Raw genomic sequence first — 17,692 nt, 5'->3', positions numbered from 1 at the left:
AAATACAATGACCTATTTATAGATGACATGATTGTCTGTGTAGAAATTCTGAAGGAAGACATGCACATATGCACACACACACAAACAAACAAACTACTGATATTACACACAATAAGTTGGATGGCTCTAAAAGGAATTATGTTGAGTGAAAAATCGAATCTCAAAAGATTATGTAGTGTATGATTCCATTTGTATAACATTCTCAGTGATAAAATTATAGAGATGAAGAACAGATAAGTGGTTGCCAAGACTTAGAGAAAGAAAGATGACTGTGACTATAAAGGGGTACAACGATGAATCTATCTGGTTAAGAAACAGTTCTATATTTTTATTATGGTGGTGGTTATAAAAATCTATACATGTATTGCAAACATTATCCTCAATGGTGAAAAATTGAAAACATTTCCCCTAAAGTCAGGAACAAGACAAGGGTGCCCACTCTCACCACTACTATTCAACATAGTTTTGGAAGTTTTAGTCACAGCAATCAGAGGAGAAAAAGAAATAAAAGGAATCCAGAATAGAAAAGAAGAAGTTAAACTCTCACTGTTTGCAGATGACAAGATCCTCTACATAGAAAACCCTAAAGACTCCACCAGAAAATCACTAGAGCTAATCAATGAATATAGTAAAGTTGCAGGATATAAAATTAACACACAGAAATCCCCTGCATTCCTATACACTAACAATGAGAAAACAGAAAGAGAAATTAAGGAAACAATACCATTCACCATTGCAACGAAAAGAATAAAATACTTAGGAATAAATCTACCTAAAGAAACAAAAGACCTATATATAGAAAACTATAAAACACTGGTGAAAAAAAATCAAAGATGACACAAATAGATGGAGAAATATATTGTGTTCATGGATTGGAAGAATTAATATAGCAAAAATTAATATACTACCCAAAGAAATCTATAGATTCAATGCAATCCCTATCAAGCTACCATCAGTATTTTTCACAGAACTAGAACAAATCATTTCACAATTTGTATGGAAATACAAAAAAACCTTGAATAGCCAAAGCAATCTTGAGAAAGAAGAATGGAACTGGAGGACTCAACCGGCCTGACTTCAGACTATACTACAAAGATATAGTCATCAAGACAGTATGGTACTGACACAAAGACAGAAATATAGATCAATGGAACAAAATAGAAAGCCCAAAGATAAATCCACACACCTATGGACACCTTATCTTTGACAAAAGAGGCAAAAATAAACAATGGAGAAAAGACAATCGCTTTAACAAATGGTGCTGGGAAAACTGGTCAACCACTTGTAAAAGAATGACACTAGAACATTTTCTAACACCATACACAAAAACAAACTCGAAATGGATTAAAGATCTAAATGTAAGTCCAGAAACTATAAAACTCCTAGAGGAAAACGTAGGCAAAACACTCTCTGACAGAAATCACAGACCCACCTCCCAGAGTAATGGAAATAAATGGAAATAAATGGAAATAAAAAAATGGGACCTAATTAAACTTAAAAGCTTTTGCACAACAAAGGAAACTATAAGCAGGGTGAAAAGACAGACTTCAGAATGGGAGAAAATAATAGCAAATGAAGAAACAGACAAAGGATTAATCTCAAAAATATACAAGCAGCTCCTGCAGCTCAACTCCAGAAAAATAAATGACCCAAACAAAAAGTGGACCAAAGAACTAAACAGACATTTCTCCAAAGAAGACATACAGATGACTAACAAACCCATGAAAAGATACTCAATATCACTCGTTATCAGAGAAATGCAAATCAAAACCACAATGAGGAAAAATAAATAAAAAAAATAAAAAACCACAATGAGGTACCATCTCATACCAGTCAGAATGGTTGCTATCAAAAAGTCTGCAAACAATAAATGCTGGAGAGGGTTCAGAGAAAAGGGAACCCTCTTACACTGTTGGTGGGAATGCAAACTAGTACAGTCACTATGGAGAACAGTGTGGAGATTCCTTAAAAAACTAGAAATAGAACTGCCCTATGACCCAGCAATCCCACCGCTGGTCATACACACCAAGGAAACCAGAATTGAAAGAGACATATGTACTCTAAAATTCATCGCAGCACAGTATACAATAGCTTGGACATGGAAGCAATCTAGATGCCCATCGGCAGCCAAATGGATAAGAAAGCTGTGGTACATATACACAATGGAATATTACTCAGCTCTTAAAAAGAATGCATTTGAATTAGTTCTAATGAGGTGGATGAAGTTCAGTTCAGTTCAGTCGCTCAGTCGTATCCGACTCTTTGTAACCACATGAACCACAGCACACCAGGCCTCCCTGTCCATCAACAACTCCTGGAGTCCACCCAAACCTGTGTCCATGGAGTCGGTGATGCCATCCAACCACCTCATCCTCTGTCGTCCCCTTCTCCTGCCCTCAATCTTTCCCAGCATCAGGGTCTTTTCCAATGAGTCAACTCTTCACATCAGGTTGCCAAAGTACTGGAGTTTCAGCTTCAACATCAGTCCTTCCAATGAACACCCAGGACTGATGTCCTTTAGGATGGACTGGTTGGATTTCCTTGCAGTCCAAGAGACTCTCAAGAGTCTTCTCCAACACCACAGTTCAAAAGCATCAATTCTTTGGTGCTCTGATTTCTTTATAGTCCAACTCTCATATCCATACATAACCACTGGAAAAACCATAGCCTTGACTAGACGGACTGGAGCCCATTATACAGAGTGAAGTAAGTCAGAAAGAAAAACACCAATACAGTACATTAATGCATATTTATGGAATTTAGAGAGATGGTAATGATAACCCTATATGCAAAACAGCAAAAGAGACACAAATGTAAAAATAGACTTTTGGATTCTGTGGGAGAAGGCAAGGGTGGGATGATTTGAGCAAATACCATTGAAACATGTATATTACCATATGTGAAACAGATTGCCAGTCCAGGTTCACTGCATGAGACAGGGTGCTCAGGGCTGCTGCACTGGGATGACCCTGAGGGATGGGATAGGGAGGGAGGTGGGAGGGAGGTTCAGGATGGGGAACACATGTACACCCATGGCTGATTCATGTCAATGTATGGCAATAACCACTACAATACTGTAAAGTAATTAACCTCCAATTAAAATTAATTAATTAATTTTAAAATATCTATACATGAAGACCCAGAGGAATCAGGTGGAGAGGGAGGTGGGAGGGGGGATCGGGATGGGGAACACATGTAAATCCATGGCTGATTCATGTCAATGTATGACAAAAACCACTACAATATTGTAAAGTAATTAGCCTCCAACTAATAAAAATAAATGAAAAAATAAAATAAAATATCTATACATGTGTTAAAATTGCCCTGAATTTCAGAGACAACTGGATTCCACCTGCAAAAGAATGAATTGGGCCACTTGCTCATACCATTCATGAAAATTAATTTTAAATGGTTGAACCTAAGTATAAGGGATAAAATTATACAACTCTTCTAAGAAAACAGGCATAAATCTTCATGAACTTGGATTGTACAGTGGTTTCTTAGATAAGATACCCAAAGCACAAATAAGAAAAGGAATAAGAGGTAAATGGACTTCATCTATTTTTTAAAATTTTGCTGGAAAGGACACCATTAAGCAAGTAAAAACACAACTCATATAATGGGAGAAAATTTTGCAAGCCACATACCTGATAAAGTTCTTGAATCAAAAATGTATAAATAACTCTTACCACTGAACAATAAAAAGACAAGCAAGCAAGCTTTTCAAATAGATGGAAGATTTGAATAGATACTTCTCCAAAGAAGATATACAAATGGCCTATAAGTACTTAAAAAGATGCCCAACATCATCAGACATCAGAGAAATGTAAACTAAAAAACTGGAAATAGAACTGCCATATGACCCAGCAATCCCACTTCTGGGCATACACACTGAGGAAACCAGATCTGAAAGAGACACGTGCACCCCAATGTTCATTGCAGCACTGTTTATAATAGCCAGGACATGGAAGCAACTAGATGGCCCATCAGCAGACGAATGGATAAGGAAGCTGTGGTACATATACACCATGGAATATTACTCAGCCATTAAAAAGAATTCATTTGAATCAGTTCTAATGAGATGGATGAAACTGGAGCCCATTATACAGAGTGAAGTACGCCAGAAAGATAAAGACCATTACAGTATACTAACACATATATATGGAATTTAGAAAGACGGTAATGATAACCCAATATGCAAAACAGAAAAAGAGACACAGATGTACAGAACAGACTTTTTGGACTCTGTGGGAGAAGGCGAGGGTGGGATGTTTCGAGAGATCAGCATCGAAACATGTATATTATCTAGGGTGAAACAGATCACCAGCCCAGGTGGGATGCATGAGACAAGTGCTCGGGCCTGGTGCACTGGGAAAACCCAGAAGGATCGGGTGGAGAGGGAGGTGGGAGGGGGTATCGGGATGGGGAATACATGTAAATCCATGGCTGATTCATGTCAATGTATGACAGGGGCCACTACAATATTGTGAAGTGATTGGCCTCCAACTAATGAAAATAAATGAAAAAAAAAAAACACAATGAGATACCTCATTGCACACCGCAGGATGGCTATAATCAGAATGATAGATAATAAAAATACTATCAAAGAGTGGCAAAGCTGGAACCGTCATACACTGATGATGGAATTGTAAATGGTATAACTGCTTTGAAAAACAATCTGGCAGTTCCTTAACAATTTGTTTCCCATATGACTCAGCAATTCCATGCCTAGGTGTATGATCAAGAGAAATAAAAAGATAGGCCCGTACAAAATTTTGAACATGATGTCATCACAGCAATATTCCTAAGAGCCAAAAAAAATAAAAACAATCCAAAATCTGCATCAACTGATGAATGGATAAACAAAATGCTGCATATCCAATGCAATTGAATATTATTTAGCAATAAAAATAAATGAAATACTAATACATGCTACAACATGGATGAATCTTCCAAATATTATGCTAAGTGTAAGAAGCCTTTCATAAAAGACTATATATTGTATTATTCCATTTACATGAAATGTACAGAATAGGCAATCAATAGACAGAAAGTAAATTAGTGGTCACCTAAGACTAGGGGTGGGAAGGAAAGATGAGTGACTTCCAACAAAGAATACTCTACACAGCAAACTTTAGATTAGAATTGAAGGAGAGATTCAAAATTCTCTAGACAAGCAAAAGGTAAAGGAGTTCATCAGCACTAGATCAGCCTGATAAAAAATGTTTAAGAGACTTCTTTAAACCAAAACAAAAGGACACCAATTAGTAACAGGAAAACATATGAAAGAAAAATTTCATTGGTAAAGGTAAATATACAGTAAAATTCATAAAATCTAAAAAGGGGCTGGATTAATCACTTATAAAGCTAGTATGAAGGTTAAAAGACAAAAGTAGTAAAAAATAACTACAACCATTATAATTTGTCAATGGATACACAAGATAAAAAGATGGAAATTGTGACATCAAGAACATAAATCATGGGGAGGGAAGTAAAAATATAGAGTTCTGGAATACATTCATACTTAAGTTCTTATCACATTAAAATAGACACTTTGCTATAGGACTCAGGGAACTCAAACCAAGGCTCTGTAACAACCCAGAGGGATGGAATGGGGAGGGGGAGGGAGATTTAAGAGGAAGGGGACATATGTAGACCTAAAGCTGATTCATGTTGATGTTTGGAAGAAACAAACACAATACTGTAAAGCAATTATTCTTCAATTAAAAATAAATTTTAAAAAAATTTAAAAAAATAAAAAATTAAAAAAAATTAAAAAAATAAAAATAAATTTAAAAAACAGTTATAAGTTATTATATGTAAGCCTCATGGTAACCACAAAGCAGAAACTTATACACAAAACATACAGAGAAAGGGTGACAGAAAATCATCAAATCACAAAGGAAGAGAGCAAGAGAAGAGGAACTACAATCAGCCAAGGAAAACAATGAACAAACTTGCAATAAGTACACACCTATCAAAAATTACTTTAAATGTACATGCACTAAATTCTCCAGTCAAAAGACATAAAGTAGCTTGAATGTATATATACCAAAAAAAAGACCCATATATATGCTACATACGAAATACTGAAAATGAAAGATGGGGAAATATATTCCATGCAAATGAAAACCAAAAGAAAGCTAGAATAGCTATACTTATATCAGACAATATAGACTTTAAGACAAAGACTGTAAAAAGAGAAAAAGTCATTACATCATGATAAAAGGGTCAACACATGAAGGGGATATAACATTTGTAAATACTTATGCACCTAACATAAGAGCATCTAAATAAATAAAGCAAATATTAACAGACCTAAAGTGAGAAACAACAACAACACAAGAGAAGACTCTACAAATGGACATCACCAGATGGTCAACACCAAAATCAGACTGATTATATTCTTTGCAGTCAAAGATGGAGAAGCTCTATACAGTCAGCAGAAACAAGACCAGGAGCTGACTGTGCCTCAGATCATGAACTCCTTATTGCCAAATTCAGACTTAAATTGAAAAAAGTAGGGAAACCACCAGACCATTCAGGTATCACCTAAATCAAAACCCATATTATTATACAGTGGAAGTGAGAAATAGACTCAAGGGATTAGATCTGACAGACACAGCGCCTGAAGAACTATGGACAGAGGTTAATGACACTGTTCAGGAGACAGGGATCAGACCATCCCCAAGAAAAAGAAATGCAAAAAGGCAAAACGGTTGTCTGAGGAGCTGTGAAAAGAAGAGAAGCAAAAGGCAAAGGAGAAAAGGAAAGAAATACCAATTAGAATGCAGAGTCCCAAAGAATAGCAGGGAGAGATAAGAAAGCCTTCTTCAGTGATCAATGCAAAGAAATAGAGGAAACAATAGAATGGGAAAGACTAGAGATCTCTTCAAGAAAATTAGAGATACCAAGGTAACATTTCATGCAAAGATGGGCACAATAAAGGACAGAAATGGTATGGACCTAACAGAAGCAGAAGATATTAAGAAGAGGTGGCAAGAATACACAGAAGAACTGTACAAAAAAGATCTTCATGACCCAGATAATCATGATGGTGTGATCACTCACCTAGAGCCAGACATCCTGGAATGTGAAGTCAAGCGGGCCTTCATCACTACAAACAAAGCTAGTGGAGGTGATGGAATTCCAGTTGAGCTATTTCAAATCCTAAAAGATGATGCTGTGAAAGTGCTGCACTCAATAGACCAGCAAATTTGGAAAACGCAGCAGTGGCCACAGGACTGGAAAAGGTCAGTTTTCATTCCAATCCCAAAGAAAAGCAATGCCAAGAGTGCTCAAACTACTGCACAATTGCACTCATCTCACACGCTAGTAATGTAATGCTCAAAATTCTCCAAGCCAGGCTTCAACAATACGTGAACCATGAACTTCCAGATGTTCAAGCTGGATTTGGAAAAGGGAGAGGAACCAGAGATCAAATTGCCAACATCCGCTGGATCATTGAAAAAGCAAGAGAGTTCCAGAAAACATCTACTTCAGCTTTACTGACTATGCCAAAGACTTTGTGTGGATCACAATAAACTGTGGATAATTCTGAAAGAGATGGGAATACCAGAGCACCTTACCTGCCTCCTGAGAAATTTGTATGCAGGGCAGGAAGTAACAGTTAGAACTGAACATAGAACAACAGACTGGTTTCAATTAGGGAAAGGAGTATGTCAAGGCTGTATATTGTCAACCTGCTTATTTAACTTATATGCACAGTACATCATGAGAAAGGCTGGGCTGGAGGAAGCACAAGCTGGAATCAAGATTGCCGGGAGAAATATCAATAATCTCAGATATGCAAATGACACCACCCTTATGCAGAATGTGAAGAACTAAAGAGCCTCTTGATGAAAGTGAAATAGGAGAGGGGAAAAGTTGGCTTAAAACTCAACACTCAGAAAACTAAGATCATGGCATCTGGTCCCATCACTTCATGGCAAATAGATGGGGAAACAGTGGAAACAGTGACAGACTTTATTTTGGGGGGCTCCAAAATCACTGCAGATGGTGACTGCAGCCATGAAATTAAAAGATGCTTGCTCCTTGGAAGAAAAGTTATGAGCAACCTAGACAGCATATTAAAAAGCAGAGGCATCACTTTGCCAACAAAGGTCCACCTATTCACGACTATGGTTTTTCCAGTAGCCATGTATGGATGTGAGAGATGGACTATAAAGAAAGCTGAGTGCCGAAGAATTGATGCTTTTGAACTGTGGTGTTAGAGAAGATTCTTGAGAGTCCCTTGGACAGCAAGGAGATCCAACCAGTCCATCCTAAAGGAAATCAGTACTGAATATTCATTGGAAGGACTGATGCTGAAGCTGAAACTCCAATACTTTGGCCACCTGATGCGAAGAACTGACTCATCTGAAAAGACCCTGATGCTAGGAAAGGTTGAAGGTGGGAGGAGAAGGGGACGACAGAGGATGAGATGGTTGGATGGCATCACTGACTCAATGGACATGAGTTTGTGTAAACTCTGGAAGTTGTTGATGGACAAGGAGACCTGGTGTGCTGCAGTCCATGTAGTCGCAAAGGGTTGGACATGACTGAGTGACTGAACTGAACTGAAAGTGAGAAATAAACAACAATACAACAATTTTAGGGGACTTTAATAACCCAGTTTTACCAATGGCTATATCATCCAGACCAAAAATCAATAGGAAAACAATGGCCTTAAACAACACATTAGACCAGATGGGTTTATATATGCGTGCACGCACACACGCACACACACACACACAATGGAATATTACTCATCCATAAATATGAACATTTGATATTTGCAATAACATGGATGTCCCTGGACTTGATGGCTCAGCAGATAAAGAATCCACCTGCAATGCAGGAGATGCAAAAGACACAGATTCAATCCCTGGGTCAGGAAGATCCTCTGGAGAAGGGAATGGCAACCCACTCCAGTTTTCTTGCCTGAAAAATCCCATGGACAGAGGAGCCTTGCAGGCTACAGTCCAAAGAGTCCTAAAGAGTTAGACACGGCTGAGAAACTGAGCATGCACACACAGATGGACCTGGAGAGTATTATGGTTAGTGAAATAAATCAGACAGAGAAAGACAAATACTGTATTGTATCACTTACACGTAGAATCTAAAAAAAATAGTAATATAACAAAAAAGAAATAGACTGACAGATATAGAAAACAAACTAGTGTTTCCAGTTAGGAGAGGGAAGGGGGGAGGAGCAAGAGACGGGTAGGGAATTAAGAGGTACAAAGTACTATGCATAAAATAAGGTACAAGGATATATTGTACAGTACAGGGAAAATAGTCAATATTTTATAATAACTATAAATGTAATATAATCTAGAAAAATTTTGAATCACCATTTTGTACAACTGGAATTAATATAATATTATACATCGTATCCAATTCTTTGTGACCCCATGGACTGTAGCCTGTCAGGCTCCTCTGTCCATGGGATTTTCCAGGCAAGAATACTGGAGTGGGTTGTCATTTCCTTCTCCAGGGTATCTTCCCAACCCAAGGATCAAACCTGGGTCTCCTGCATTGCAGCCAGAGTCTTTACCATCTGAACCACCAGGGAAGCATCATTCACAACTGCCAAAAACTGGAAATAATCCAAATGTTACTCAAAAGATACAATAAATACACTGTGGTACATCCACACAATGGAACACTATTTAGCAATAAAGAGAAACCAAGTATTTATAAACACAACTATTTGGATGAATTTCAATGGCATTAGGTTGATATTTAAAAAGTCAATTTTAATCACAAATGTATGATTCCATAAATATAACATTCTCCAAATAAATGACAAAACTATAATGACAGAGAACAGATTATTAGTTGCCAGAGGTTAGTGGTAGGGGGGAGGTTGAGGTAGACATGAAATGATAAAGGGATAGCAACAGAGAGTATTTTGGGGGTGACAGAACTATTCTGTATATAGATGGTGGTGGTGGATACATCAATCTATGTGTCTTAAAACTGTATAGATGCAGGTGTTTAAAGTCTATGCTAATATGTGATAAACTTTAAAAAGAAGAAAAAAGGAAGGAATAGAGCATAAACATGTAGATTAAATAAGATAATGGTTACTAGGGTGTTTGCTTTATAGTAACTCTTCAAGCGAAGTTTTGTGTAGTTTTCTGTATCTTTATTTTAATTAAATGTTTAAAATAAAAGGGATGAAAGGGGAACAAACTGGGTCAGGGAAGGCTTCTTCTGAGGAGGTAACAAGAAGACGAGAGAATTGAGAGATGACAATAAAGCATGAAAGTGAAGAATGGGAGGAGAGTATTTGAGGCAGAGAACTGGAGGCAAGAGATAAGAGGTAATATAGAAGGAGGTCCTGATGCAAGAACAGGTAGCTGTTCGTATCCCAGCAATAGGATATCTGCATGTGTGTGTGTGTGCGTGTCTGTGTGTGTAGATTTATTACAAGGTATTGGCTCATACATTTATACAGTCTGGCAAGCCCCAAGATCAGCAGGGTGAATTGGCAAGCTAGAGATCCAGGAGAGTCAACTGTTTAGTTCCAGTAGGAGTCCTAAGGCCTGAGAACCAGAAGAGCAGATGGTGTAGTTCCAGTTCAAAGACCAGCAGGCTCACGATCCAGGAAGAGCCATTGTTTCACTTTGAGTCTGTAGGCAGGAAAGAAGTCAATGATCCAGTTCAAAGGCAGTCAGACTTCTGCCTGACTTTTTCCTCTCTTACTTGGGTAAGGGTCAGCTTTTTTTATTTTATTCATGCCTCCAACTGATTTTTAGTCACTCAATCATGTCCAACTCTTTGCATCCCAGTGGACTATAGCCCACCAGGCTCCTGTGTCCATGGAATTCTCCAGGCAAGAATACTGGAGTGGGTAGCCATTCCCTTCTCCAGGAGCTCTTCCCTACCCAGGGATCTAACCCAGGTCTCCTTCATTGCAAACAGATTCTTTATCATATGAGCCACTAAGGATGAGGTCAAATTAGGGAGGGCAATTTGCTTTCCTGAGTCTATTTAAAAGTTAATCTCACCTAAAAACACTCACAGAAACACCCAAAATAATGTTTGGCCAAATATCTGGGCACACTGTGGTCCAGTCAAGTTGACACACAAAATTAACTTATTATAGAATGTTTACTACAAATGTACAAAACAACTTCATTGAATTAGGCAGGGTAAAGAGTGTTGACCCAACTAACTTTGGAAGTGGAATCTGGGACACTAAAAGCAAAAGCAACTGCACTAAGGAAATGTGACTGAGGTATGTTCTTTAGTTATTAATAATGTATCAATTCATTAGAAAAGACTGATGCTGCAAAAGACAGAAGGCAAAAGGAGATGGGGCTGCAGAGGATGAGATGGTTAGATAGTATCAATGACTCCAAATGGACTCATCAATTTGAGCAAACTCCTGGAGATACTAAATCACGCAGAAGCTTGGCGTGCTGCACTCCATGGGGTCGCAAAGAGTCAGACACGACTTAGCAGCTGTACAACAACAGCAACAACAATGTATCACTTCTGGTTCTTTAATTTTAACAAATGTACCATACTAGTGTAAGGTGTTACAGAAATGAATAACAGAAACCTCAAATAAAACAGAGTCAACAAATCAGAGGAGGAGCTCTCACAACTTAGGACAGTAGCAGCCCGGATCAAGAAGAAAAAAGAAAGACTTCCTTTTGTCGCCTGGCAAGAGTTTAGCCAATGAGAGATTGCAACAACTCAGCCAATGAAAAGCCATTATACTTGGAACTCTCAATTCCTCCGATGCACTGCCTGCTTATTAGACCTCCCAACTTCCTTTCCCTAACAGTCTTTTTCATCTGAGGCAGAGGGTTTTGTTTGTGACAGCCATAGTTGCAGACCCCAGGGTATAATTGTTTGCTGATTCTGAGTAAATCGGTTTTTACTGGAGAAGTAACTGGCAATCTGTTTAAGGTGAACATTTTGGTATCCAATGCAGGGATACAGAGAAGACCCCCCCCCCCCACAACGACTCTGAGGCTGGTAAGCAGATAGGTAAGTTAACTAAAAAGTCCATTGAGATTTTTTTTAATCACCAGCCCTGAGGCCTAAGGGTAAGTTTTTCTCCTAGGGGTTTATTCTGATTAAATCCTTATTCTGTCTGTGAGTACCTTGTTAAGCACTTCGGCCTGTTTTTTTGTTTTGTTTTGTTTCAAACCAGGCTATTCCAAGTGAAACTATGCTAGCCTTCAGCTGAATTTCTTTTGGAAAAGGAGCTGTTTCATTGAAACTGTGCTGTTCAGTCTTCAGTCTGCCTCATTCAGGATTAGGCTGTGCTGAGCAGCCTTTGGCCTGGTTCCTTTAAAACTAGACTGTTCACTTAGGACTGGCTGGTATAGGCCTGCAGGGTGTTTGAGCCCATGGAAATTCCCATGGATGGAGGAGCCTGGTAGGCTGCAGTCCATTGGGTCGCAAAAGAGTCGGACATGACTGAGTGACTTCACTTTCACTTTTCACTTTCACACATTGGAGAAGGAAATGGCAACCCACTCCAGTGTTCTTGCCTGGAGAATCCCAGGGACGGGGGAGCCTGGTGGGCTGCTGTCTATGGGATCACACAGAGTCAGACACGACTGAAGTGACTTAGCAGCAGCAGCAGCAAGCTGTTTTAGGCTGTTTGAAAATTACTATTTTACTCTAAAGAAAAACCTCTGAGAAATTACCTAAATACTTTGAGGGTGCCCTTACAAGAATCCTGACTGATTTTATGTTTAAAAATCTGTAGTCCTTCCTTATGCACATTTCTAAGTAAATGGACCAACCTAACCAAAGGCAGTTGAGAACATGAATGGGCATTATGGAGAAATACTGAAATCCCAAACTTACTTTTCTTAAAACCAAATTGGACCACCACATCTGTAAAATTTCCAAAACTGAATGGAATGCCTATTTCTATATTATATTTCATTATTTCCTGATAATGCATTATCGGGAGCCTAAAATTTCATCTCTGCAAAGTAAGATTTTAAGATCAGCTGAGGCAACCAAAGACAAAATGGCTGCCAAAGCCTCACGTTCCTTGTCCCTGGCTTCTGTATCTCGAATACTGTCTCCAGTGTCATCTTGTTCCTTTCCCCTGACTCTGCCTCCAGCATCATCCTCCTTCTGCCCTTTTATACCACTCATACCTCATCTGTAACCCTCAGTTCCCCCATACTAATTCTCTTGCCAAACTTTCCCTTTTCTTTGAAACTCCCCTGTGCCATTTCCTCTGTACTTATCAGAACCTGTCTCTTTAAAATTAAGCCTTCAGAGGATCCAGAGGCTAAATTCTTAATTATTTTATATCTCCTGGACTAAAGTGGAACTGCAAAGCCATAGTCAAAGATTTTCCCAAAGTAACTGAAATCCTTACAGATTTGCTGAAGAATATTATATAGTTATTCAAACTTATCAACTCTGACTTAGATTAGTTAGTTCATATGCCTGTCAATGAAGACCAGGCCCAACTTTGGATGAAAATTCACAGCTGGGGAAATCCTGAAAGCTCTCTAGAATTATAACTGGGAGACCAGCCCATTAACATATAGGATCAAGCTCAGGCAATCACTAAGTGATTTCCAAGAGCAATTCATAGTGCTTTCCAAAAGCCTGCTAATTGGAACAAAATTAAGGCTTGCACACAAAAATCTGATGAACCTATTCAAGACTATTATGATCAACTTCAGAATGTATTTAAAGAAAATTCTTACCATCCTTCAGATGCTGATTCTACTTGGGTAGCTTTCAACTCTATTTTTATTAGTGGGCTGAACCAGGATATTTCTCCTCTAGTAAAAAGGACCAGGATTGAATGGGAAACTTTGTCCACTCCAGATTTAGTTAATCTGGCAAACCAGGTCTGTCACACTCTAGATTAGTCATGTAAAAGGAAAACTGCTAAAATTCTTAATCTTCAATTCAAGCAAATGGAGGCCCCTAAACAAAAACAAAACCCTCCTAGTTTCTGCTATGATTGCAAAGAGCCAGAATATTAGAAAAGAGATTGTTACCAATTTAAGCACTTTGGGTGCCTGCAGCCTTCTAAGTTGTCTTTCCAACATCCCCCTAATTCTCAATAACAAGAGTCAAAGGAACTATAAGAGCTATTTCCAATCCCTCCCTTTTGATTTTCTTGAATAACATTTCCCCATGTTAAGGATAAATTTTTTCCAGTCCAAAGTGAAACCAGAGCCACATTCTTTGGTGTTCAATCCCACTACAATAAACAGTCTCTGCCTTCGAGTACTGCTGCTACTGCTGCTAAGTCACTTCAGTTGTGTCCGACTCTGTGCGACCCCATCCCTGGGATTCTCCAGGCAAGAACACTGGAGTGGGTTGCCATTTATTTCTCCAATGCATAAAAGTGAAAAGTGAAAGTGAAGTCACTCAGTCATGTCCGACTCTTTTGCCACCCCATGGACTGCAGCCTACCAGGCTCCTCCGTCCATGGGATTTTCCAGGCAAGAGTACTGGAGTGGGGTGCCATTGCCTTCTCCAGCCTTTGAGTACTAAGATAGTTCAAACAGTAGGGCTGTCTGTTGAACTTCAAAAGGTTCCTATCTCTGAAGCCATTCTTTTCTTTAGGCCTTTTGAGAAACACACACCATTTTCTCCTCAGTTCCTTCACCCCTACTTATTTATTTGGCCAAGGCTTCTTAGGGAAGTATTATGCCAGAATTTTTCTCTCCCACAAGGAGGAAATAATTCTACAACTTGACAGTAGTCATCAAAGCAGTCAATCAGATAAATTAAATGACCCTTTGACATATTTTAGTTGTTCTGTCTTTGATGATACTACAGCTGATTCTGGAAACACTGATCATTTGTTCCTACTGGATCAGATACCACCCTCCTTATGAGCAAAATCTCCAACTGATATTGATAAAATTCACAGTTCACGTCCCATCAAGATCCAAATCAGTTCAGTTCACTGCAGTCGCTCAGTCGTGTCCGACTCTTTGTGACCCTATGAATCGCAGCATGCCAGGCCTCCCTGTCCATCACCAACTCCCAGAGTTTACTCAAACTCATGTCCATTGAGTCGGTGATGACATCGAGCCATCTCATCCTCTTTTGTCCCCTTCTCCTCCTGCCCCCAATCCCTCCCAGCATCAGGGTCTTTCCCAATGAGTCAACTCTTCGCATGAGGTGGCCAAAGTATTGGAGTTTCAGCTTCAGCATCAGTCCTTCCAATGAACACCCAGGACTGATCTCCTTTACGATGGACTGATTGGATCTCCTTGCAGTCCAAGGGACTCTCAAGAGTCTTCTCTAACACCACAGTTCAAAAGCATCAATTTTTCGGCACTCAGCTTTCTTCACAGTCCAACTCTCATATCCATAAATGGCCACTGGAAAAACCATAGCCTTGACCAGATGGACCACTGTTGGCAAAGTAATGTCTCTGCTTTTTAACATGCTATCTAGGTGGTCATAACTTTCCTTCCAAGGAGTAAGCGTCTTTTAATTTCATGACTGCAATCACCATCTGCAGTGATTTTGGAGACCAGAAAAATAAAGTCTGGCACTGTTTCCACTGTTTCCCCATCCATTTCCCATGAAGTGATGGGACAAGATGCCATGATCTTAGTTTTCTGAATGTTGAGCTTTAAGCCAACTTTTTCACTCTCCTCTTTCACTTTCATCCACAGGCTCCTTAGTTCCTCTTCACTTTCTGCCATAAGGGTGGTGTCATCTGCATATCTGAGGTTGTTGATATTTCTCCTGGCAGTCTTGATTCCAGCTTGTGCTTCCTCCAGCCCAGCGTTTCTCAGGATGTACTCTGTATATAAGTTAAATAAGCAGGGTGACAATATACAGCCTTGACATACTCCTTTTCCTATTTGGAACCAGTCTGTTGTTCTATGTCCAGTTCTAACTGATGCTTCCTGACCTGCATATAGGTTTCTCAAGAGGCAGGTCAGGTGGTCTGGTACTCCCATCTCTTTCAGAATTTTCCATAGTTTATTGTGATCCACACAGTCACAGGCTTTGGCATAGTCAATAAAGCAGAAATAGATATGAGATCAGTGGAGAAATAACTCCAGAAAGAATGAAGGGTTGGAGCCAAAGCAAAAACAATACCCAGTTGTGGATGGGACTGGTGATAGAAGCAAGGTCCGATGCTGTAAAGAGCAATATTGCATAGGAACCTGGAATGTTAGGTCCATGAATCAAGGCAAATTGGAAGTGGTCAAACAGGAGATGGCAAGAGTGAATGTTGACATTCTAGGAATCAGCGAACTAAAATGGACTGGAATGGGTGAATTTAACTCAGATGACCATTATATCTACTACTGTGGGCAGGAATCCCTTAGCAGAAATGGAGTAGCCATCATGGTCAACAAAAGAGTCCGAAATGCAGTACTTGGATGCAATCTCAAAAATGACAGAATGATCTCTGTTCGTTTCCAAGGCAAACCATTCAATATCATGGTAATCCAAGCCTATGCCCCAACCAGTAATTCTGAGAAAGCTGAAGTTGAATGGTTCTAAGAAGACCTACAAGACCTTTTAGAACTAACACCCAAAAAAGATGTCCTTTTCTTTCTTTCTTTTTTTTTTTTTTTTTTTGTCCTTTTCCTTATAGGGGACTGGAATGCAAAAGTAGGAAGTCAAGAAACACCTGGAGTAACAGGCAAATTTGGCCTTAGAGCACAGAATGAAGCAGGGCAAAGGCTAATAGAGTTTTGCCAAGAGAATGCACTGGTCATAGCAAACACCCTCTTCCAACAACACAAGAGAAGACTCTACACATGGACATCACCAGATGGTCAACACCAAAATCAGATTGATTATATTCTTTGCAGCCAAAGATGGAGAAGCTCTATACAGTCAGCAAAAACAAGACCAGGAGCTGACTGTGCCTCAGATCATGAACTCCTTATTGCCAAATTCCAACTGAAATTGAAGAAAGTGGAGAAAACCAGTAGACCATTCAGGTATGACCTACATGAAATCTCTTATGATTATACAGTGGAAGTGAGAAATAGATTTAAGGGACTAGATCTGGTAGACAGAGTGCCTGATGAACTATGGACGGAAGTTCATGACATTGTACAGGAGACAGGGATCAAGACCATCCCCATAGAAAAGAAATGCAAAAAAGCAAAATGGTTGTCTGAGGAGGCCCTACAAATAGCTGTGAAAAGAAGAGAAGCAAAAAGCAAAGGAGAAAAGGAAAGATATTCCCATTTGAATGCAGAGTTCCAAAGAATAGCAAGGAGAGATAAGAAAGCCTTCCTCAGCAATCAATGCAAAGAAATAGAGGAAAACAACAGAATGGGAAAGACTAGAGATCTCTTCAAGAAAATTAGAGACACCAAGGGAACACTTCATGCAAAGATGGGATCGATAAAGGACAGAAATTGTATGGACCTAACAGAAGCAGAAGATAAGAAGAGGTGGCAAGAATACACAGAACTGTACAAAAAAGATCTTCATGACCCAGATAATCATGATGGTGTGATCACTCACCTAGAGCCAGACATCCTGGAATGTGAAGTCAAGTGGGCCTTAGAAAGCATCACTATGGATAAAGCTAGTGGAGGTGATGGAATTCCAGGTGAGCTATTTCAAGTCCTGAAAGATGATGCTGTGAAAGTGCTACACTCAATATGTCAGCAAATTTGGAAAACTCAGCACTGGCCACATGTCTGGAAAAGGTCAGTTTTCATTCCAATCCCTAAGAAACGCG

This window comes from Cervus canadensis, chromosome X (assembly GCF_019320065.1).
Source record: "Cervus canadensis isolate Bull #8, Minnesota chromosome X, ASM1932006v1, whole genome shotgun sequence".
NCBI classification, from domain to species: Eukaryota; Metazoa; Chordata; class Mammalia; order Artiodactyla; family Cervidae; genus Cervus; species Cervus canadensis.
The sequence above is the reverse complement of the archived record's forward strand: the minus strand, read 5'-3'. Positions refer to the sequence as shown.